Source organism: Delphinapterus leucas, chromosome 3 (genome assembly GCF_059928025.1).
Source record: "Delphinapterus leucas isolate spDelLeu-1000000601 "Yukka" chromosome 3, BTC_Dleu_Yukka2, whole genome shotgun sequence".
Lineage (NCBI taxonomy): Eukaryota > Metazoa > Chordata > Mammalia > Artiodactyla > Monodontidae > Delphinapterus > Delphinapterus leucas.
The window spans coordinates 120,929,450-120,952,656 of record NC_143131.1 but is presented as its reverse complement, the minus strand read 5'-3'; the positions used below and the strand labels follow the sequence as shown (position 1 = coordinate 120,952,656).

Sequence of the window (23,207 nt, the reverse complement as noted above, 5' to 3'; positions counted from 1 at the left end):
ATGTCACAAAGAAAGAAAACTACAGGCCAATATCACTGATGAACATAGATGCAAAAATCCTCAACACAACACTAGCAAACAGAATCCAACAGCACATTAAAAGGATCATACACTATTATTAAGTGGTGTTTATTCCAGGAATGCAAGAATTATTCAATATATGTAAATCAATCAACGTGATACACCATATTAACAAACTGAAGGAGAAAAACCATATGATCATCTCAATAGATGCAGAGAAAGCTTTCGACAGAAGTCAACACCCATTTATGATAAAAACCCTGCATAAAGTAGGCATAGAGGGAACTTTCCTCAACATAATAAAGGCCATATATGACAAACCCACAGCCAACATCATCCACAATGGTGAAACACTGAAAGCATTTCCACTAAGATCAGGAACAAGACAAGGTTGCCCACTCTCACCACTCTTATTTAACATAGTTTTGGAAGTTTTAGCCACAGCAATCAGAGAAGAAAAGGAAATAAAAGGAATCCAAATCGGAAAAGAAGAAGTAAAGCTGTCACGGTTTGCAGATGACATGATACTATACATGGAGAATCTTAAAGATGTTACCAGAAAACTACTAGAGCTAATCAATGAATTTGGTAAAGTAGCAGGATACAAAATTAATGCACAGAAATCTCTGACATTCCTATACACTAATGATGAAAAATCTGAAAGTGAAATCAAGAAAACACTCCCATTTACCTTTGCAGCAAAAAGAATAAAGTATCTAGGAATAAACCTACCTAAGGAGACAAAAGACCTGTATGCAGAAAATTGTAAGACACTGATGAAAGAAATTAAAGATGATACAAATAGACGGAGAGATATACCATGTTCTTGGATTGGAAGAATCAACATTGTGAAAATGACTCTACTACCCAAAGCAATCTACAGATTCAATGCAATCCCTATCAAACAACCACTGGCATTTTTCACAGAACTAAAACAAAATTCACAATTTGTATGGAAACACAAAAGACCCCGAATAGCCAAAGCAATCTTGAGAACGAAAAATGGAGCTGGAGGAATCAGGCTCCTTGACCTCAGACTATACTACAAAGTTACAGTAATCAAGACAGTATGGTACTGGCACATAAACAGAAATATATGTCAATGGAACAGGACAGAAATCACAGAGATAAACCCACGCACATATGGTCCCCTTATCTTTGATACAGGAGGCAGGAATGTACAGTGGAGAAAGGACAGCCTCTTCAATAAGTGGTGCTGGGAAAACTGGACAGGTACATGTAAAAGTATGAGATTAGATCACTCCCTAACACCATACACAAAAATAAGCTCAAAATGGATTAAAGACCTAAATGTAAGGCCAGACACTATCAAACTCTTAGAGGAAAACATAGGCAGAACACTCTATGACATAAATCACAGCAAGATCCTTTTTGACCCACCTCCTAGAGAAATGGAAATAAATACAAAAATAAACAAATGGGACCTAATGAAACTTCAAAGCTTTTGCCCAGCAAAGGAAACCATAAACAAGACCAGAAGACAACCCTCAGAATGGGAGAAAGTATTTGCAAATGAAGCAACTGACAAAGGATTAATCTCCAAAATTTATAAGCAGCTCATGCAGCTCAATAACAAAAAAAGAAACAACCCAATCCAAAAATGGGCAGAAGACCTAAATAGACATTTCTCCAAAGAAGATATACAGACTGCCAACAAACACATGAAAGAATGCTCAACATCATTCATCATTAGAGAAATGCAAATCAAAACTAGAATGAGATATCATCTCACACCGGTCAGAACGGCCATCATCAAAAAATCTTGAAACAATAAATGCTGGAGAGGGTGTGGAGAAAAGGGAACACTCCTGCACTGCTGGTGGGAATGTGAATTGGTTCAGCCACTATGGAGAACAGTATGGAGGTTCCTTAAAAAACTACAAATAGAATTACCATATGACCCAGCAATCCCACTACTGGGCATATACCCTGAGAAAACCAAAATTCAAAAAGAGTCATGTACCAAAATGTTCATTGCAGCTCTATTTACAATAGCCCGGAGATGGAAACAACCTAAGCGCCCATCATCGGATGAATGGATAAAGAAGATGTGGCACATATATACAATGGAATATTACTCAGCCTTAAAAAGAAATGAAATTGAGCTATTTGTAATGAGATGGATAGACCTAGAGTCTGTCTTACAGAGTGAAGTAAGTCAGAAAGAAAAAGACAAATACCGTATGCTAACACATATATATGGAATTTAAGGAAAAAAAAATGTCATGAAGAACCTAGGGGTAAGACAGGAGTAAAGACGCAGACCTACTGGAGAACGGACTTGAGGATATGGGGAGGGGTAAGGGTGAGCTTTGATAGGGCGAGAGAGAGTCATGGACATATACACACTAACAAACGTAGTAAGGTAGATAGCTAGGGGGAAGCAGCCGCAAGGCACAGGGATATTAGCTCGGTGGTTTGTGACAGCCTGGAGGGGTGGGATAGGGAGAGTGGGAGGGAGGGAGACGCAAGAGGGAAGAGATATGGGAACATATGTATATGTATAACTGATTCACTTTGTTATAAAGCAGAAACTAACACACCATTGTAAAGCAATTATACCCCAATAAAGATGTTTAAAAAAAAAATCTAGAAACGTTAAATGCTGGAGAGGATGTGGCGAAAAGGGAACCCTCATGCACTGCTGGTGGGAACGTGAATTGGTACAGCCACTATGGAGAACAGTATGGAGGTTCCTTAAAAAACTAAAAATAGAACTACCATATGACCCAGCAATCCCACTACTGGGCATATACCCTGAGAAAACCATAATTCAAAGAGTCACGTACCAAAATGTTCATTGCAGCTCTATTTTCAATAGCCAGGTGATGGAAGCAACCTAAGCGTCCATCATCGGATGAATGGATAAAGAAGATGTGGCACATATATACAATGGAATATTACTCAGCCATAAAAAGAAACGAAATTGAGCTATTTGTAATGAGGTGGATGGACCTAGAGTCTGTCATACAGAGTGAAGTAAGTCAGAAAGAGAAAGACAAATACCGTATGCTAACACATATACATGGAATTTAAGAAAAAAAAAATGTCATGAAGAACCTAGGGGTAAGACAGGAATAAAGACACAGACCTACTAGAGAATGGACTTGAGGATATGGGGAGAGGGAAGGGAAAGCTGTGACAAAGCGAGAGAGTGGCATGGACATATATACAGTACCAACCGTAAAATAGATAACTAGTGGGAAGCAGCCGCATAGCACAGGGAGATCAGCTCTGTGCTTTTTGACCACCTAGAGGGGTGGGATAGGGAGGGTGGGAGGGAGGGAGACGCAAGAGGGAAGAGATATGGGAACATATGTATATGTATAATTGATTCACTTTGTTAAAAAGCAGAAACTAACACACCACTGTAAAGCAATTATACTCCAATAAAGAGGTAAAAAAAACCAAAACAAAACACAGATCATGTCACTCACTCCTGAAAACCGTCCAGTGGCTTCCTAATGGAACGGAATTCAAACTTCTTCCCATGGCTCCCCAAACCCTACCTGGTCTGGCCCCTGCTTAGCTGTCCAAATTCATCTTGTGACTCACTGACATTATTCCTTGAACAAGCCACTTGTGTTTCCAGGTCAAGCAGGTCCCTTTCTCAGGGAGTTTGCACTTACCGTTCCCTCTGCCTTGAAGAATCTCCCTCTAATTCTTCACATGGCTTTGCTCTCCCACTTCATTCAGGTAGTGACTTAAATGTCACACTCTGACCATCTGATCTAACAGTTCCTTGCCTACTCCCATCATTCTAACTGCATTCCCTTCCCTGAGAGCACTTAACACTTTCTAAAATTATCTTTATAATAGATTTAGTCTGTATTTTTATACCATATTAAAAAAAAAACAACTCACTGCTGTGCTCACAGGACATAATAGTGAGTAGGTGCACCTAACAGGCACTCCCTTACTGGAATGGCCATCTGAACTCATGATGAAGTAGTTCAAAATGCCCTGTTATATAGAGCTAGGTCTCAATCCTGGGGCTTCACATTAGAACTTCCCCATCCAGATGTCCTGAAGCTGAGTGACAGCTGGCTTGGTCATTCAAAATGGGAGAAGACAGCATGAGGCAATAAGAGCCTAGGTTTGGGGGCATCAAGAGAATTCCGCATCTTACCCCCTATCTCTAGATCCTGCCCAGGCCCTGCAAAGCCTGCATCCAACAAGCTTATTTTCCCCAGACAGGTTGCACCACTGGGTCAGTTCCCACAAACACTACCTTGATAAGGCTATAAGGACATGAGTCCAAAAGTAAGACAGGCTATCTGGGCATCCTAGCTTGACCCCAAGGAGCCACCAAAACGATGCAAGGAGTTGCTCCAAGGCCCAACCAAGGCACATATGATTAAAAACACGTTCATTTAATTCAGTCTGACAGTGAGAAGGGTTTGTATGGGGCCCACACTACCAGGCTGGCTGTGCTGACAGCCCCTGCAGGTGTTTTCAGTTAAATGTGATAATCAGATTCGCTGCACAGCACAGTTAACTCTGAAATGGCAAACAGAGCCTCCAGGGTGGTCTCCCCATATGCCTTACTCTCAGGCTAAGTGCAAAGACCAAAGAACAAAGGCTAAAGTGAAGGGCAGCAAGTGGAGGTGCTTACAGGCATGCAGGGTGGAAAGAGAGAGGGGAAAAAAGAAGGTGGGAGGTGGGTTTCTGCTCTAGCAGTCCCCAAAGGAGAAGGTGCTTACTTCAGAGTGTCAGGATAATTTTTTTTTTAATTTTACAGGCTCACCCCACCTAACTTGTTTTGTTGTCAACTATATAAATCCTTGTGCCCTCCCACACCTTTACCCCTGCCAAGTTGACTTGGCACTCAGATGTGGCTAAGCTTCTCAGTATTCCCAACAGAACATAAGCTGAAGGAGGGAAAGGTCTTCTGCAGGACTGGTTATGAGAAACCAAAGGAAAAGTTAAGACTGTGATAATTTGGTAATCCCAGGACCTTTTCCATGACCAATGTTATTCTTGCCCACTTCAGCTGGAAATTGCCTTTGGGGTCCAGATTTGCAGAGCATGGTGAGGAGATAATGTGCGTGAGGGGAGGATTGTTCCTTGAAACAAAAATGTCATGTAAATTTCATTTATTCTATTACCACTGATTCCCTTACATGGCTCCACCACAACCACCTGTTTCACCAGCCAGCCATGGACAAAGTACTTAAGAAGCCCAAAGAACTCTGATGTTGCAGAAGTCTCTAAGGTGGTTTTCTAGTTCCTAAGCAAATCAAAGCCACTTGTTCCTATTTCGCCACAGTGGTACCCAGAGCCAGCTTTCAATTATTGATGTTAATAGAGGGGTTGGGCGGGCACAATTTTCAATTATCCACGCTAAGCTGCAACATACACATTCCTGAAAAGTTCTCTCTAAACTGAAATTCTGTATCTGAAACCCCCCTTTCCCGTTGACTGCTATAAAATTTCAGATGTAATCTGAAATGGCAAACTAATGACACACTGAACCAATGTCTATTCTTTAGCCTCGTTAATCATGGCCCATAGATGAGGGAAATGAGAGGCAGGACTCAGGTCTGGATGCTGGCAAAACACCCAAAATGGGAATTTAAACCCAGCCAGGGCCAGGACTAAGTGAGGCAAGAGAGACAGGTGGGGTGCACAATTTTAGGAGGCGATGACCTACAACCAGCCTGAGAGGGAGCATCTCCTTAGCACTTCCTTATTTATTTCTTTTAAAAGGTTAAGATAAAAACTTTATTTTAAAATATTTGCATTTTTTTCCTTCTAACCTTTGTTATTTGAAAAATAAAAAAGGTGAAATAAAAGTAATACTAATCATCCATAATTTTGCCGCATTTTTGAGAAATATAATCTCCCCCATTGTCACCACCATGAAATCTGGTCACCGTTACTAACAATTTGGTGCATGTTCGAGGCCCTTTTCCTTATACACACAAACTCATTCACATATATTTTTACTTAAAAAAATTGATCATCTTTAGCACTTACTTAAATTTAAAGAGGCTCTCCCTCTCAGGATTGTTAAGGGTCATCGTCTCCTTAAATTGTACATCCCAGGTGTCTCTCTTCCCTCACCCTAGTCCCAACCCTGCTAGATACATCATCTTGGTGTCCTGGCTTACTTTACCTACTGGCAAACATTTTTTATTGAGTCACCATAATGTTATTGGCTGGTTAATGCAGGAACCAAGTCTTTGTTAAGACTTTTCTTTCTCTCTTCATCAACTTCCTTGCTTCCTTCCTTCCACTTCCTGCTCATTCACAGGAAGTAGGAAACAGAGTAGTTATGTGTTGGTTCACTTTAATGGTGGTAGAATAAACAAGGCAGGCAGACACTAATTGGCCTTTAGAGGCTGGTAATCAGGGGCCTAAGGATATTCCTGGCAACCAGGGTTGGGGAAAGAGAGATATTCGCAGCCTGTACCCCAGAAGATGAGAGCCAAGGACCAACAGCTAGAGCTCCTCTCCCATCACTGAGAAGCCACAGAGCAATGAGTGGTCCTGGCCTTAGACCCCTCTGGGCGGTCCAGATGGCTAAACAGGCCCAAAGTCTGCGCAGTTTGCTGTTACAAATTCCTCACACCAGTTAGAAATTTTGCACTCATCCTCAAAAGAGACTTCCACAAAGAAGTTGGCAGGGCCTTATCATCTTTGCAAGCAGAAGAGATGGCTCCCCACAGCCATGGAGACCTGTTTAAGCCAGGAACCCCTGGAGCCCACTCACCTGCAGTGAGGCCTTTATGACTTGTAGCTTCTTGGTCTCAGGGGTGCTAGGGCTATTTTATGGAGGCTGTGGCACATGTTAAAAACCTTCACATTTTAGAATAAACAGGACCTAAGACTATACTTCCAGGGATCATTTCTATAGTTCGTTATTGTAGAATAAACAGGACCTGCCAAGGCTGCAGGGAGGACAATGAGAAGGGCAGGTGCTGGGGTATCTCTATGTCAGATCTCTGGGTGGTTCAACATCAGCTGGTCCAAAAGCCTATGAAGAGATTCGCCCCTTTGGTTCTTTTCTCCTCCCTGATACTCTAGGCCTCCATTGCACCACCTCCACTCCAACCTCCATAGCCTACCTAACTTCTGCTTAAATCTTTAACAGTTCAGGTTAGATAGTAACATACTGGCTCCCACACACTGAATGCATTCAAAGAACTGAGAGCACTGCCTGGGACACAAGACATGCCACATGCAGTATTCTGTATCTATATGAACTTACTGCTCCAAATGAAAACTATGTCAGGCAGATAAACCGATTCAGTCACTGTGGAGAATGATTTGGCAATATCTAAAAAAAGCAAAGCTGCATATATGCCTTCACTTCCAGTGCTAGGTATACATCATGTCAAAACTCACAAATGTGCAAAAGGATGTCTGCAAAGATGTTCACTGCAGCACTGCTTACAATGGTGAAAAATGAGAAACAATTCTAAGTGTCTATCAATAGGGGAAAGGGATAAATAAATGTGTCATTTTTACAGAGCATTTACAGGACTGAACTAGCATTTATCTCAAAAAGATAAAACTGAGTGAAAAACACATGAAAAATGAGAGTACCCTCTGATACCATTTACGGACAGTATGATACATACACACACACACATACCAGATGGTTATACGTGGACACAAAAAATCAATTTTAAGTATGAAAACAGAGTTCAAAAGGATACACATTAAAATTCATGTTAACTTTCCACTGGAGGGCAAAGGGAATGAAACTGGGGAGGACCCCAAAGAGGATTTCAGTGTCAACATGAGAGAGAACAAACAAGAAAAATGTTAACCGTCACATCAATACATATACATGTCTAAATATACACATGAAAAATTATTCCAAATATATACATTTTGCTCTATTTTTTTTCCCAAAAAAAAAAAAAAAAAAAAAAGGAAGAGAAGGACAGAGGGCATGCTTCTGGAAATCAGAAGGATTCCTTCACTTGCCTTAGGGAACCTGAAAAAGCTCTGTGTATGTCAAAGGCTGATAGAAGGTGATAGGAAAGAGAAAAGAGTTTTAAAAAATGAAGTTAAAAATAACTTTTATAGGGCTTCCCTGGTGGCGCAGTGGTTGAGAGTCCGCCTGCCGATGCAGGGGATGCGGGTTCGTGTCCCAGTCCTGGAAGATCCCACATGCCGCGGACCGGCTGGGCCCGTGAGCCATGGCCACTGAGTCTGCACGTCCGGAGCCTGTTGCTCCGCAACGGAAGAGGCCACAACAGTGAGAGGCCCGTGTACCGCAAAAAAAAAATAAAAATAAAAAAAAATAACTTTTATAAATGCATCTTTAATCAATACTATCCTTAGTAGTAGTTCCCAGACTTTAGTATAGATGGAAGTCACTTGGGAGTTTATTAAAAATAGAAGTCTGTAACCTCCCTACCCCAGCCCCCAACATTATGAATCAGGAAATCATGAATGGAGCCCAGTAATCTCCTTTTCATTAAGAAAAAAATATATATCCTTAGTACCATAAAGCCTTTTAGTACTGAGAAACATTTAAAAATAAAGTAAATGAAAACTGCCATTTTAATGTAAAAGCCTATTCCCTTTTGCCCATAAGTAGATAGCTAATAATGGCTCTTAAAAGAAAATTTTATATTTTGATGATGATAACCTAAAGTCATTCTATACAATGTTTATTTACATAGCTCTATAAAATGTTGATCCTGTAACAGGACAATAATTACATTGTACAATGTACAATTGAAATGTTAAAGGCACACTCGTTAAAATTATGAAAACTCTTGTTCTAGGTAACAATTAACTTTAGTGGAACAATTCGAGTGTTTTCACTGAAGAATTTGAAAAAGAATACATACATGTGGGACTTCCCTGGTGGTCCAGTGGCTAAGATTCCTCACTCCCAATGCAGGGGGCACAGGTTTGATCCCTGGTCAGGGAACTAGATCCTACATGCCAAAACTAAAAGATCCTGCATGCCACAGCTAAAAAAAAAAAAAAAAAAAAAAAAAATCCCACGTGCTGCAACTAAGACCTGGAGCAGCCCCCCCGCCACAATAAGATACATGTATGTGTATAACTGAATCACTGTGTGCATCTGAAACTAACATAACATTGTTAATCAACTATCCTCCAATATAAAATAAAAATTAAAAAAAAAAACTAAATAAAAGTCACCAGTGTAGAATAACACAGCTTTAAGCTATCAAGACTGTGTTATCCATTATCTACTGATGACCTCCTCTCTTCCTGCTTTCCTAAGCAGAGTTAGGGCACCCCCTCAGGGTTCCCATAGCCCTTACCTCACACCTGGCACTAGCACACAGATCTGTGCTGTAGTTTACCTGTGGTCATATCCATGCTCCTCTCTAGGTTGTGAGTGCCTCCTAACAGGGAAGGCCTCATGCTCTCTTTGCTACAGTGTCTAGCATAGTGCCTGGCAAGCTGTAGGCACTCAACAAATAGCTCTTGAATGAGTTAGCACGTCTGAACAGGTCTTAGACTTGAAGACATCCAATGAAAAAGGAGGCTCCAGCACAGAGTTGGCAGACCTCTTCTCTAAAGAACCAGACAGTAAATATTTCGGGCTTTGAAGGCCATATGGTTTCTCTTGCAACGTCTCAACCAGCCAGTGTAACTTGGAGGCTGCCAGAGATAATACATAAATAAAGAAATGTGCCTCTGTTCCAATACAACTTTGTGAACACTGAAATTTGAATCTCATATAATTTTCATGTGTCCTGAACTGTTTTTCTTCTTTTGATTATTTGCAACTATTGAAAACTGTACACAACCGTTCTGAGCTTGTGGGCCGCACAAAAACCAGCAGCAGGGTTTTCCCACCCCAGCTCTAGCAGATCTGGGCACATAGGTAGGAGGAAGAAGCTCAAGATACCAGATAGGCTGGAATAGACTGAGTCTAAGAAGAGAAGAAAGGGGTCTATGTTGAATGAAAAGCCAGTGGACCCTCACAGTACCTAAAAATGGGACAAAAAGATACAATACAGAAACAAAAAACAATGCAGTTTTTTTGCTGCTGTTCTTTTATTTTAAACCAGTTCTACCATAACAGTAAAGCTCACATTCAATGAACTAATGGCTAAGGAAGTCAGAAAAAAAATTGGTATAGTTAAAAGTCATTAGTAAGACTAGTTGGGAAAAAAACAAAAGCTTTTTACCCCTATCTCAAGCATTGCTAAGATATATTCTCCTTTCTCTCTGATGCCCACTCTCAGGTAGAAACGCAAATGAGCAGGGAAGTGGACAAAAGATGGGGAGCAAAAGGAGACCAAAGGGATTCTGTCTCAGAACGCCCAAGCATTGACTGTCCTGTCCTGTTTTACCAAGTCTTGTGCATAAAATCATAGATGTCTTCAAAGTTAAAAGAGGCTCAGAATCAAAGAATCTGTTCCATTCATTAAAAATAATTATAACTTTGTAAGTAGCACACAGTCATTTTATAAAAATTCAAAAATAAAGAAGGCAAGAGAAGAAAACATAAGCACCTACAGATAACAACAGTTAAGATATTGCTGGATATCCTTCTAGACTCTGTTTTCCTTAACTGCACTGTGTGTATGTATGTCTGTGTGTGTGTTTTTTTTAATGCAAAAATAATCCTCTTTATTTTGTAGATGGAGAAACCTGAGCCCTGGTATACTTGCTCAAGATCATGAATAAAATGAGTTTGTAAAAACTCAAGATCTGTACCTTTTACCTGTTGGGCCAATGCTTTCTCATATCACCTCCTAATAGAAATAAACCATCAGTAATCTTGGATAAGTTAGTGCCTTGTTAGCACAGGTGCTCAATAAATTAATACATGGTGGCATGAATGATGCCAACTGGGCTGTCCTGTTTATCTCAGCTAAGCTCTGTCCAAGCCAGCTTCATCAGAGAAGCTGCTAATTATCAGTAACACCAGAGAACACAGTTTTTAACATGCTGCCAAATGCCAAAGAGCACAGGGATACAAGGACAGCCTCCTTTAATAGGAACTGACATAGAGCTTAGAATCTTTGCTACTGGAAGTGCTTCACTTTGGAATATTCTTTTGGTTTTACTTTAAAATGAGGCACAATTCTGGGTCTTTTGTAGGTTAGTTTATCCAGCATTCATTTCTGGATTCTCCACATGTCATAAGGGAGACATTACAAAGAACAGAAAGCCTCATGACATTTGCATTAGGTTTGCCTTACATTTCAACTGAGTAAGATCAGACTTAACCATGAATAAAACAATTTCTGATAGGTCTATTCATGTCAAGAATCATAACACCTTACATACTCCAGGTCTAGCTGTTCTGCCAGGGTGGCCCATGTGCCCTGGGATCCCACCCCAGTCCATGCCCACTCCAGTGCCAACCAGCCTGCCAAACCCGCCCAGCACATGCAGTCTGCAAAGGAAACACTCCTACACAAGGCCATGCCTTTAAGACTGGGAGAGGTAGCTGTTTTGCCTAACTCTTAGAAACAAACACAGAAAGAAAGAAAGAAAAAGAAACTAGAAGCAGAAGGGTATGTTCCAAATGAAAGAACAAGATAAAACCCCAGGAGGAAAAAAAAACTTAATTAAATGGAGATAAGTAATTTACCAGATAAAGAGTTCAAAGTAATGGTTATTAAAATGCTCACTGAATGCAGGAGAAGAATGGAAGAAGACAGAACTTCAAGAAAGAATTAGAAAATATAAGATAGAACAAATCACAGCTGAAGAATACAATAACTGAAATGAATCAGCAGATTAGATGATACAGAAGAACAGATCAGCAATCTGGAAGACAGAATAGTGGAAATCTCCCAATCAGAATGACAGAAAGAAAAAAGAATTTTAAAAAATGAGGATTGTTTAAGGGACATCAGTTGAGAACATCAAGTGTACTAACATTTACGTTATAGGGGTCCCAGAAAGAGAAAAGAGAGAGAAAGAATCAGAAAACTTATTTCAAGAAATAACGGCTAAAAACTTCCTTAACCTGGGGGAAAGAAATAGGTATCCAGGTCCAGGTCCAGAGAGTCCTAAAGAAGATAAACCAAAAAAGCCACACCAAGACATATCATAATTTAAATGATAAAAGTTAAAAATTGAATTTTTCAAAGCAGCAAAAGAAAAACAACTAGTCACATACAAGGGAACCCCCCCCCCAATAAGGCTATCAGCTGATTTTTCAGCAGAAACTTTACAAGCCAGAAGGGAGTGCTAAAAGGAGAAAATTTACAACCAAGAATACTCTACACAGCAAGGATTCAGAATTGAGGGGAGATAAAGAGTTTCCTAGACAAGCAAAAACTAAAGGAGTTTACCACTACTAAACTCGTTTCACAAGAAATGCTGAAGGGTGTTCTTTAAGTGGCAAAGAAAAGGTCATAACTAGAAATTTTTTTAAAATGAAAGAAAAAGAATCTCACTGGTAAAGGCAAATATATAGTAAATGCAGTGGATCAGGCACTTAAAAAGCAAGTATGAATGTTAAAAGACAAAAGCAGTAAACTCAACTGTAAGTAGTTGAGGAATACACAAAATTAAAATATGACAAAAAACAAAACATGGAGGAGGAGGAAATATTTACTGCTTTTAGAATGTGTTCAAACTTAAGCAACTCTTAGCTTCAAATAAACTGTTACATCTATATAGGTCGATATATATGAACTTCATGACGACTATGGACCAAAAACCTACAAGAGCTACACAAAAAATAGAGAACAGAACCTAAATATAATGCAAAAGAAAATGATCAAACCACAAGGGAAGAGACTAAGAAAAGAAATGAACACAGAAGAACTACAAAAACAACCAGAAAACAATTAACAAACTGGCAATAAGTATATACTTATCAATAATCACTTTAAAAATCAGAGGACTAAATGCTACAATCAAAAGACATAGGGTGGCTGAATGAAGGCCCATCTATATGCTGCCTACAAGAGACTCACTTCAGATCTAAAGACAGACTGAAAGTTAAGGGATGGAAAAACATATTCCATGCAAATGGAAACAAACAGAAAAAGCTAGGGTAGCAATACTCATATCAGACAAAACAGACTTTAAAAGACAGTATACAACAAAAGATAAGGGCATTACATAAAGATAAAGGGGTCAACCCAAGAAGATGATATAACATTCATAAATATTTATGCACTCAACATAGGAGCACCTAAATACAAAAAGCAAATATTAACAGAAACAGAGGAAGAAACTGACAGTAACACAATAATAGTAGGAGACTTTAATACTCCATTTACATCAGTGGATAGATCATTTAGACAGAAAATTGATAAGGAAACATTGGCTTTGAATGACACATTAATCCAAATTGACTTCACAGATATATACAGAATATTCCACTCCAAAAGAGCAGAATACGTTTTTTTTCAAGTGCACATGGAATATTCTCCAGGATAGATCACATGTTAGGTCACAGAACAAGTCTCAGTAAATTTAAGAAAACTGAAATCATATCAAGCATCTTTTCAACCACAATGGTATGAAACGAGACATCCATTACAAGAAGAAAACTAACACATGGAGACTAAACAACATGCAGCTAGACAACCAATAGGTCAACAAAGAAATCAAAGAGAAAATTAAAAAATCCCTGGAGACAAATGAAAATGGGAACAACTTTCCAAAATCTATGGGATAGCAAAAGCAGTTCTAAGAGAAAAGTTCACAGTGATCCAGTCCTACCTCAAGAAACAAGAAAAATCTCAAATAAGCTAACTTTACACCTAAAAGAACTATGAAAGAACAAACAAAACCCAAAGTTATCAGAAGGAAGGAAATAATAAAGATGAAAGCAGAAATAAATGAAATAAAAACTAAGAAACCAATAGAAAAGGTCAATAAAAGTAAGAGCTGGTTTTTGAATAGTTTTTTTTAAATGACAAACTGTTAGCCAGACTCATGGGGGGGGTGAGGGGGAGAACCAAATAAATAAAATCAGAAATCAAAAAGAACTTAAAACTGATACCAAAGAATAATAACCTTACTAAAACAACTATATGCCAACAAATCAGACAACTAGAAGAAATGGATAAATTTCTAGAAACATTCTATCTCCCAAGACTGAATCAGGAAGAAACAGAAAATCTGAACAGACCAATCACTAGCAATCAGTCATCAAAAAACATTCACGAAACAAAAGTCCAGGACCAGACAGCTTCACAGGTAAACTCTACCAAACAGACAGCTTCACAGGTAAACTCTACCAAACATTTATAAGAGTTAATATCTATTCTTCTCAAACTATTCGAAACAACTGATGAGAAAGGAATGCTTCTGAACTCATTCTACAAGGTCAGCATTACCATGATACTAAAACCAAACAAAAACATTACAAAAACGAAGAATTACAGGCCAATCTCCCTGATGCACATAGATGCAAAAATCCTCAACAAAATACTAGCAAACTGAATTCAACAATACATTAAAAACATCATACATCATGACCAAGTTGGATTTAAGCCAAGCATGCAAGGATGATTTAACAACCACAAATCAATCAACGTGATACATGACATTAACAAGATGAAGGACAAAAATCATATGATCATCTCAGTAGATTCAGAAAAGGTATTTGACAAAATCCAACATGGATTTATGATAAAAACTCTCAACAAAGTGGGTATAGAGGGAATGTACCTCAACATAATAAAGGTCATATATGACAAACCCACAGCTAACATCATACTCAACAGTGAAAAGCTGAAAGCTTTTCCTCTAAGATCAGGAATAAGACAAGGATGCCCATTCTTCCCACTTTTAGTCAATGTAGTATTGGAAGTCCTAGCCACAGCAATCAGACAAGAAAAAAAGAAGACACCCAAATTAGAAAGGAAGAAGTAAAATAGTCACTGTTTGCTGATGACAAGAAACTATATATAAAAAACCCCAGACTCCACCAAAAAACTTTTAGAATTAGTAAATGAATTTAGTAAAGTTGCAGGATACAATATTACAGAAATCTACAGTGTTGCTATATACTAATAATGATCTATCAGAAAGAGAAATTAAGAAAAAAATTCCATTTACAACTGCATCGAAAAGAATAAAATACTGAGGAAGAATTTTAACCAAGGAGGTGAAAGACCTATACTCTGAAAAGTGTAAGACACTGATGAAAGAAACTGAAAATGATGCAAATAAATGGAAAGATATTCCATGCTCATGGACTGGAAGAATTAAAATTGTTAAAGTGTCCATACTACCCCAAAAACTTACCTATTCAATCCCTATCAAAATACTCATGGCATTTTTCACAGAACTAGAACATATAATCCTAAAATTTGTATGGAACCACAAAAGACCCCAAATAGCCAAAGCAATCTTGAGAAAGAACAAAGCTGGAGGTATTACATTCCCTGATTCCAAACTATACTACAAAGCTATAGTAATCAAAACAGTGTGGTACTGGAACAAAAGCAGACACATAGCTCAATGGAACAGAATAGAGAGCCCAGAAATAAACACATGCTTACATGGTCAATTAATTTACAACAAAAGAGGCAAGAATACACAATGCGGGAAAGACAGTCTCTTCATTGAATGTTGCTAGGAAAACTGGACAGCTACATGCAAAAAAATAAAACTAGTCCGCTTTCTTAGACCATATACAAAAACAAAACAAAAAACAAAAACCTCAAAACGGATTAAAGACTTAAATGTAAGACCTGAAACCATAAAACTCCTAGAAGAAAACATAGGCAGTAAGCTCTTTGACATCGGTCTTAGCAATACTTTTTTAGGTCTGTCTCTTCGGGTAAGGGTAACAAAAACAAAACTAAGCAAATAGGACTACATCAAACTAAAAAGCTTTTGCACAGCAAAGAGAACCTTCAACAAAATGAAAAGGCAACCTACTAAACAGCAGAAGATATTTGCAAACGATATGTCTGATAAGGGATTAATATCCAAAATATATAAAGAATTCATACAACTCAATATCAAAAACCAAAAAATCTGATTAAAATATGGGCAGAGGACCTGAATAGACATTTTTCCAAAGAAGACATACAGATAGCCGACACGCACATGAAAAGATGCTCAACATCACTAATCACCAGGGAAATGCAAATCAAAACCACAATGAGGGGCTTCCCTGGTGGCGCAGTGGTTGAGAGTCTGCCTGCCGATGCAGGGGACATGGGTTCGTGCCCCGGTCCGGGAAGATCCCACATGCTGCGGAGCGGCTGGGCCCATGAGTCATGGCCGCTGGGCCTGCGTGTCCGGAGCCTGTGCTCCGCAAAGGGAGAGGCCGCAGCAGTGAGAGGCCCATGTAGAGCAAAAAAAAAAAAAAAAACCACAATGATATATCATCTCACACCTATGAGAATGGCTATTATCAAAAAGATAAGAAACAAGGCCTTCCAAGATGACCCACACTCTGTCTATGGAGTGTGTATCTCCCTGAATAAACCTTCTTTCACTTTACTATGTCTTGCTCTTGAATTCTTTCGTGCACAAAGCCAAGAACCCACACTTGGCGGTCATTCCAGGGACTCAGACATGACTTGGGATGTGACCATCCTCTCACACCCCACTCTCTTTCCTGCAACATCTTTTCTGGCACCCAATGTGGGGCCTCAAAGGCCATAATCTCGATCCGCCTACTGGGCTATGGCTCCCCTCTGAAGGGTGGCTGGGCCTTATCCTGAGCCATGTAGATTCAAGTAGCCCGTTAAGTGGCAGCTGACGTCGCCTGCAGGATCTAGCAGAGACCAGTTCTCTGGCCGTGAAGGAGCGCACTGACGCCAAGGCTTTTTCCCCTCAGTCTTTCTCATTCTCCTATTGCTCTATCTCTTTGGACTTGAAAAGATCCACCCAGACGGCCACCAAACATCCAAATTAAGACTGTGCGGCAAGTAATTGACAACTTGGTTGGGTCTAAAGAACTCCTGCCAGGGGGCTTCCCTGGTGGCGCAGTGGTTGAGAATCTGCCTGCCAATGCAGGGGACACGGGTTCATGCCCTGGTCTGGGAGGATCCCACATGCCGCTGAGCAACTAGGCCCGTGAGCCACAACTACTGAGCCTGCGCATCTGGAGCCTGTGCTCCGCAACAGGAGAGGCCGTGATAGTGAGAGGCCCACGCACCGCGATGAAGAGTGGCCCCCGCTTGCCACAACTAGAGAAAGCCCTCGCAGAGAAACGAAGACCCAGCACAGACAAAAATAAAAAAATAAAAAATAAAAAAAAGATAAGAAACAAGTGTTGGTGATGATGGAGAGAAAAGGGAATCCTTGTGAATTGTTGTAAGGAATGTAAATTGGTACAACCACTACAGAAAATAGTATGAAGGTTCCTCAAAAAACAGAACTACCATATGATCCAGCAATTCTACTTCTGGGTATTTAGCCGAAGACAACAAAAACACTAATTTGAAAAGATACATGCATCTCAATGTTCATTGCAGCGTTATTTACAATAGATAAGATATGGAAGTAAACTAAGTGCTCAATGATGGACGAATGGATAAAGAAGATATGATACATACACACACACTGGAATTTTTACTCAACCATAAAAAATAATGAAATCTTTCCCATTTGTGACAACATGGATGGACCTAGAGGGTATTACACTAAGTGAAATAAGTCAGACAGAGAAAGACAAATACTCCAATTTTTCCTTGGATTGCCCCTCTCCCATTAGATGTGGTCCTACCAAGAATGTCAGCTGAGTACCCCACTACCGCCTCGCCACAGAAGTGAGTGCATTACCCAAGGGAGGCCATTATGCTCTCTTCATTAGTAACGTTAACCTGTAGTGGAATCATAAGAAGACAAAGGTGTTCAGAGTTGAGACATTCAAAAGGTAGTGCTCCAGGGCCACCCGTTAGTTCCCCGGATATTTTCCACCCTTTATTTCATTCACTATTCAACAAATATTTATGGAGAGCTCATCCTGCTACATGCAAAGCTTTATTGCAGGCAGTGTACAGACAGACAAATTTTCATCCTCACAGAGCTTACATTTCAGTGAGAAGAAACAATAAATACATAAGTCAAATATACAGTATATTAGATGGTGATACATGTTATGGGAAAAAAATTAAACAGTCCTTGTGGGTAGGGAGCACTGGGGCTGGAGGTTGTAATCCTAGAGCAAGACCTCACTGGGGAGAGAGAGGAGGGAAAGTGAGCAGAGCAGGTCTAAGGATCAAAGGAGCGAATAAATCCTGGGGCACAGAAAATGAGACTGAAAAGGAGCAGCCAAGGAGGTAGGGGAAAAAAACAGGAGAGTATGATGACCTGGAAACCAAGTGAAGAACGCATTTCAAGAAGGAGAGAGTGCGAAACTGTGTTAAGTCCTTCAGAACCATCAGGGAAGGTAAGTTGAAATTGACTTAGCAACACCAACAGGAGGCATTTCAGTGGAGCAGTAGGTGTAAAAGCCCGAGTGGTGGGACTTCCCTGGTGGCACAGTGGTTAAGGATCCACCTGCTAATGCAGGGGACATGGGTTCGATCCCCGGTCTGGGAAGATCCCACATGCCGCGAAGCAACTGTGCCCGTGTGCCACAACTGCTGAGCCTGTGCTCTAGAACTCATGAGCCACAACTACTAAGCCCGCGCGCCTGGAGCCCGTGCTTCGTAACAAGAGAATCCACCACAATGAGAGGCCCATGCACCGCAGCAAAGAGCGGCCCCCGCTTGCCGCAACTAGAGAAAGCCCATGCGCAGCAAAGAAGACCCAGCACAGCCAAAAAAAAAAAAAAAAAAAAATAGCCCGAATGGTGTAGGTTCAAGAGAGGATTTGGACACGGTGACACAGACAACTATTTAAGACATTCTGCTGAGAAGAGCACAGAGAAAAGGAATGGTATCTAGAAAGGGATGCAAGATCTAGAAAGGTTTTTTGTTTCGTTGTTTTTGTTCTTCATTTGTAAAGGATCACAGAAATTACAAGTGCTGATGAGAAAGATTCAGCAGAAACTACAAAGTCAATGATGTAAGGAGATAGAGGGGGAAACTACTGGAGCCAAATCCTTCTGGATGCAATCGGGGATCAGCTCTAGTGCCCCAGTGATGGGACTGCCTTTAGGTAGAAGCACTGAGTGTCCTTCTATCACCCATGGAGAGAAGACAGGAACGTGGGTGCAGGTGTGGTGGCTTGTGGACGTTCTCCTGTCGCATCTATTTTCTCAGTGAAACAGGAAGCAAGATCTGAGACAATCATCTAGAACAGAAGGGTGAATGGTGTAGGGACATGGAGTAGGATGTGAGGCACGTAAGGGCCCTTGAGGTTGCGTTCCAATGTCTGATGGTTCAACTCTGCTTTCAATTACTCCAAGAAGACTGTCAGTAAATTCCCTTCTTTTTTGAAAATTAGCCACAGTTGACGTCTGTTTCTTACAACCAAAGACCTAATACGCCAATTCTTCCTTGGGGCCTTAGGGTTACCCCATTTTCTCACTGAAATCCTGACTGTAATGAAACAGTGATTCTGTTCTATCAAATCCTATGCACCTCCAAGTGAACAGGAAGAGTCTTGCAGTAGACCAACAAGCCAGACGTGTTGGTTTCCTCTACCACCTTGCACAGAACCAAGAAGTAATGATTTATACTTACAATACCAAAGTGGAAACACTAAATCAGCATGCTAAACTGCTTAAACAAAAGCATTTCAATACATGTGAGAAAGCAGAAAAGATAGATACCAAAATTCAAATCGCCTTAACATTTCTTCAAACCCCCTTTTTGAGTTAAACTGCCAAAGTGTTTACCAAGACAGAATGAAGACAAATACATGTACAATTGTTCTTAGAGCATAGATTAATCCTTCATTACAGATTTCAGTGACTCAGGGAGGGGGACCCACGTGAAGACTACACTAAGGGGTAAACCGGAGGCAAAGAGAACCGTTCTCACACTGGATGAGACTCTTTAATCTAGGAATGGCATCTGAAAGGCAGTCACACTGAGTAAGAAAGAACATAAGTCAGACTCTTCCACAAAGAGAAACATTTCAAAGATCACAAAGATGAGTGGAAATTTCCAGACCGTGCAGACTAAGATGACTCTTCATGATAAAAACGTGTCGTTCCCTCTCCAGGAAATTAAGAGTTATTAAGTTGCAGCAAAGACAGCTGCTTCTGAGATGAAATCAGCCTTGCGACACCAAGAAGCAGGAGGGTGAGGGTGAGAAGCTGCTGACCTCCCGTGGAAATCAGCACCACACAGCTTGTTTCAAACAGGTGCACCACTCCACAGGGCATGTGACTCATGAAAAGCTCCGAATACTCACAGGGAACTGTAAGGCTTGGTGTAAGGTGTGACCTGAAAGCAGATATCAATGGCTTTCTCCCAGCTGACCCAATGCTGGCTCACCCTTTGCTACGAAGACTGAGATAGATGCTCAGCCCTTTGGCCCAAACACACACAAACTGCCAAGAAAACAAAAGCAAAGCAAAAGTAAACATATGCACACATGCAAATCTCCCAAGTGGGTAAGAGCCATGTGTGCTACGTTTTCGGCATTCAGCCCTAAGGGTTTTGCTTGCCAAGAACAAAACTGTGAAGAGAGCCCTGTCCCTTCAGTATGAATGCCTTGTTTTGGTTTAATCGTTAGAACAATTTCTCCATCTTCCCTCACCTTCAGGTACAGTTCCATGACCCTCCTTCCTCCATCCCCTGATCTCTGAAAGCCTACATTATACTACTTGCCAGATGCTCTCCTAAGAGATTTAGGTGGTTGGATTAACTTAACCCTCACAATGACTCTAAGAGGGTAGGTACTATTGTTGTCTTTAGGTTTCCCAGAAAGAAGAGTCTGAGGTGAAGGCTTATATGACACTATTCTATTCTACTTGGGGGTTCTCAGGAGGAAGGAGGCAGAGAAGCTAACCCCTACCTGCTTCAAGCACCAATACCTGCTCCATCTCTTGGGACCATCTTCCGAGAGGCTACCTAATGACTGCTATGCAGTATGCCCAGCTCTCACCTCCCATTAGTCAAAGTTTTATTTTTTTAATACTCCTTTGCTTCCAGGTTGTACACATGTGGACGGCACTTTGTGTCATGTCTCCCTTGGGTGGGAGGTAAGAGGCAGGAGGCACGTGGTAAGGGCATGAGGCTACCAGCTATCAGGCTGCACGTGCGTGAAACGAGTTGGAGGCTACACAACTGGTCACCACAGTGGTGGCTGAAATACGCACAGGAGAAGCCAAGAGAATCTGATATGCTAATTTAAATGTTTCTAATACAATTATTATATCTCCTTATTCAGATGAGGAAACTCAGGCATGAAAAACTGAAGTACTTCACACAGATTTCAGAAGAGACGAGCAAAACTAGGCAGTCTGGCTCCAGAATGTTCTCTTTATCACTGAGCTCTCAAGCACCTACAGATGAACTGCAATTACCCTGAAGTCTGCCAGCTGCCTCACTGCAGCTGCCACATTTGAGCTACAATAGTTGTGAGCTGGTTGGAAAACCAGTCAGTGTAAGAAAATAAATATCACAGATAATGCTCACCATGCAATGCAAAGAGGATACGGCAAGAGAGGGCTTCAGTGCTCAAAACAGTGCAAGTGAATCAGTTAGTCACTGACACTCCACCAAAGAGAGACACTTAATGAAACCACCCCCATGGCCAACACATAAGAAATCTGGCTCAAAAGAGCAGAAATAAATGAAAGACTAAAAAAGACAAAGAGAAGATCAATGAAACTAAGAACTGGTTTTTAAAAAGATAAACAGAACAGACAAACCTTTAGCTAGACTCACCAAGAAAAAAAGGGAGAGGACTCAAAATCAGAAAAGGAAGAGAGGGAGGGAAGGGGGGAGGGAAGGAGCAGGGGAGGGAAGGAGGGATGGAAAGAAATCTGTCTCTGATAAGGGTTGGCAAAGAAGAAACAAAGTCATGTCCATGCTTGTTAATACTCTCACGTATATAAGACCCTGAAGTAAAAGAGGGCAGCCACTAAGAGAGGAAAACATAGCATCCTCTCCTTTGCTCCTCCCTGAATTTGAAAGGAAACTCTATAGGTGACTCCATGGGTTCAGAAAAGGAAGTATCAAAGGTGTATCAAAAACCAGGAAAGTCACTGAAAAAATTCACCCAAACAGAAGTGGAACAAATCAAAACAAACAAGAGACCCAAATCAAAGGGGCTCTAAGACTGCTGAGTGTTCACAGCTTGAAGCCGAGCATTTCCCCTTTCACGATGGGCATTTCTTATGATGTGAAAGATTTAGTTCCCTGAATTCAGGAATTTTGTTGAGTTTTTTTTTTTAAAGCAAAAAATTTAAACTGAACTTGTGTCTTTCCTTCTCCTAACCCTGAAGGCTGGAAGGCCACAAAAGAGAGAAATTCCTGGGTTGAAAGTAAGTGAAAGTCTGGCAAGTAGGCTGAATAGGGGTTGAGCTCTGATTTCTTCTGCATTTCCATTAATTTAAAGTGCTAAGTTGCCTGTTTGCTTTAAAATATGTGCTTGTCCTCTTTGCAGTGTCCCTTTAAATAGATTTTCCTTTGGCTCTGCCAACAATAGCTAGAGAAGGTCCTTTGAGAATCCCATTCTTAGTCTTAAAAAAATACACTCTTCTCCCTGTCCCATACACATAAACAGGCCTGGAAGCAGTATCTCTCACTTCTTCCAGGGATCTCCAATCTATCAAAAATAATAAATCTTTCAGGAAGAAAACAGAGCTGGTCAGGGAAATAATTCTCCCAGCTCATTTCTGTTTGTTCATGATGTGATCACCAAATATCAAGTCCCTTTTTTGGGATCAGCAGACAGATAGGTCAAGGGCTGAACACCCTAATGTCTACCCCATGGCCAGGCACAACAGGGACTACTAGGAACTAGGCAAACCGAAGAAGGCATGCCCAGGGGGATGCGGTGTGGCCCTCACTTACTTCCAGCCAATTGCTAGCAAGGAGATCTGAATTTTTCCAAGTAAAATGACCCCTGTTAAAAATGTTGGAAACCTGTCCAAATTTTAGAAACAGCAATGTGGGGGACAACAATACCAAATCGAGCACATGTGTGGGCTGCTCTGGCTAGAGGCCCTTGTTTGCAACCTCTAGGTAAGACACAAAGATAAAGGAAGACAGACTGCCTGTCCCCCGGGAGCTTATGACCTAGTAGGAGTGAGAAGATACATACCTTGTAAACTGTCCCACAGGTGGAATGTGACACACGTTGAAAGACAGGAATAAGCAAAGGCTATGGGAGTTCAGGAAAGCAAGAGGGCACCTGAGGCAGAAAGGATT

General features: G+C 40.6%; 1 protein-coding gene and 1 pseudogene across 8 annotated transcripts in view; one reads left to right on the top strand and one right to left on the bottom strand.

Annotated features, from left to right (window-relative positions):
* The window catches only part of ARHGAP26 (Rho GTPase activating protein 26), a 484,190-nt gene that overhangs the window by 149,622 nt on the left and 311,361 nt on the right, over positions 1 to 23,207 (bottom strand). The gene's annotated exons all lie outside the window — the stretch shown is intronic.
* LOC149749677 (small nucleolar RNA U3) lies at positions 6,871 to 6,942 on the top strand (annotated as a pseudogene).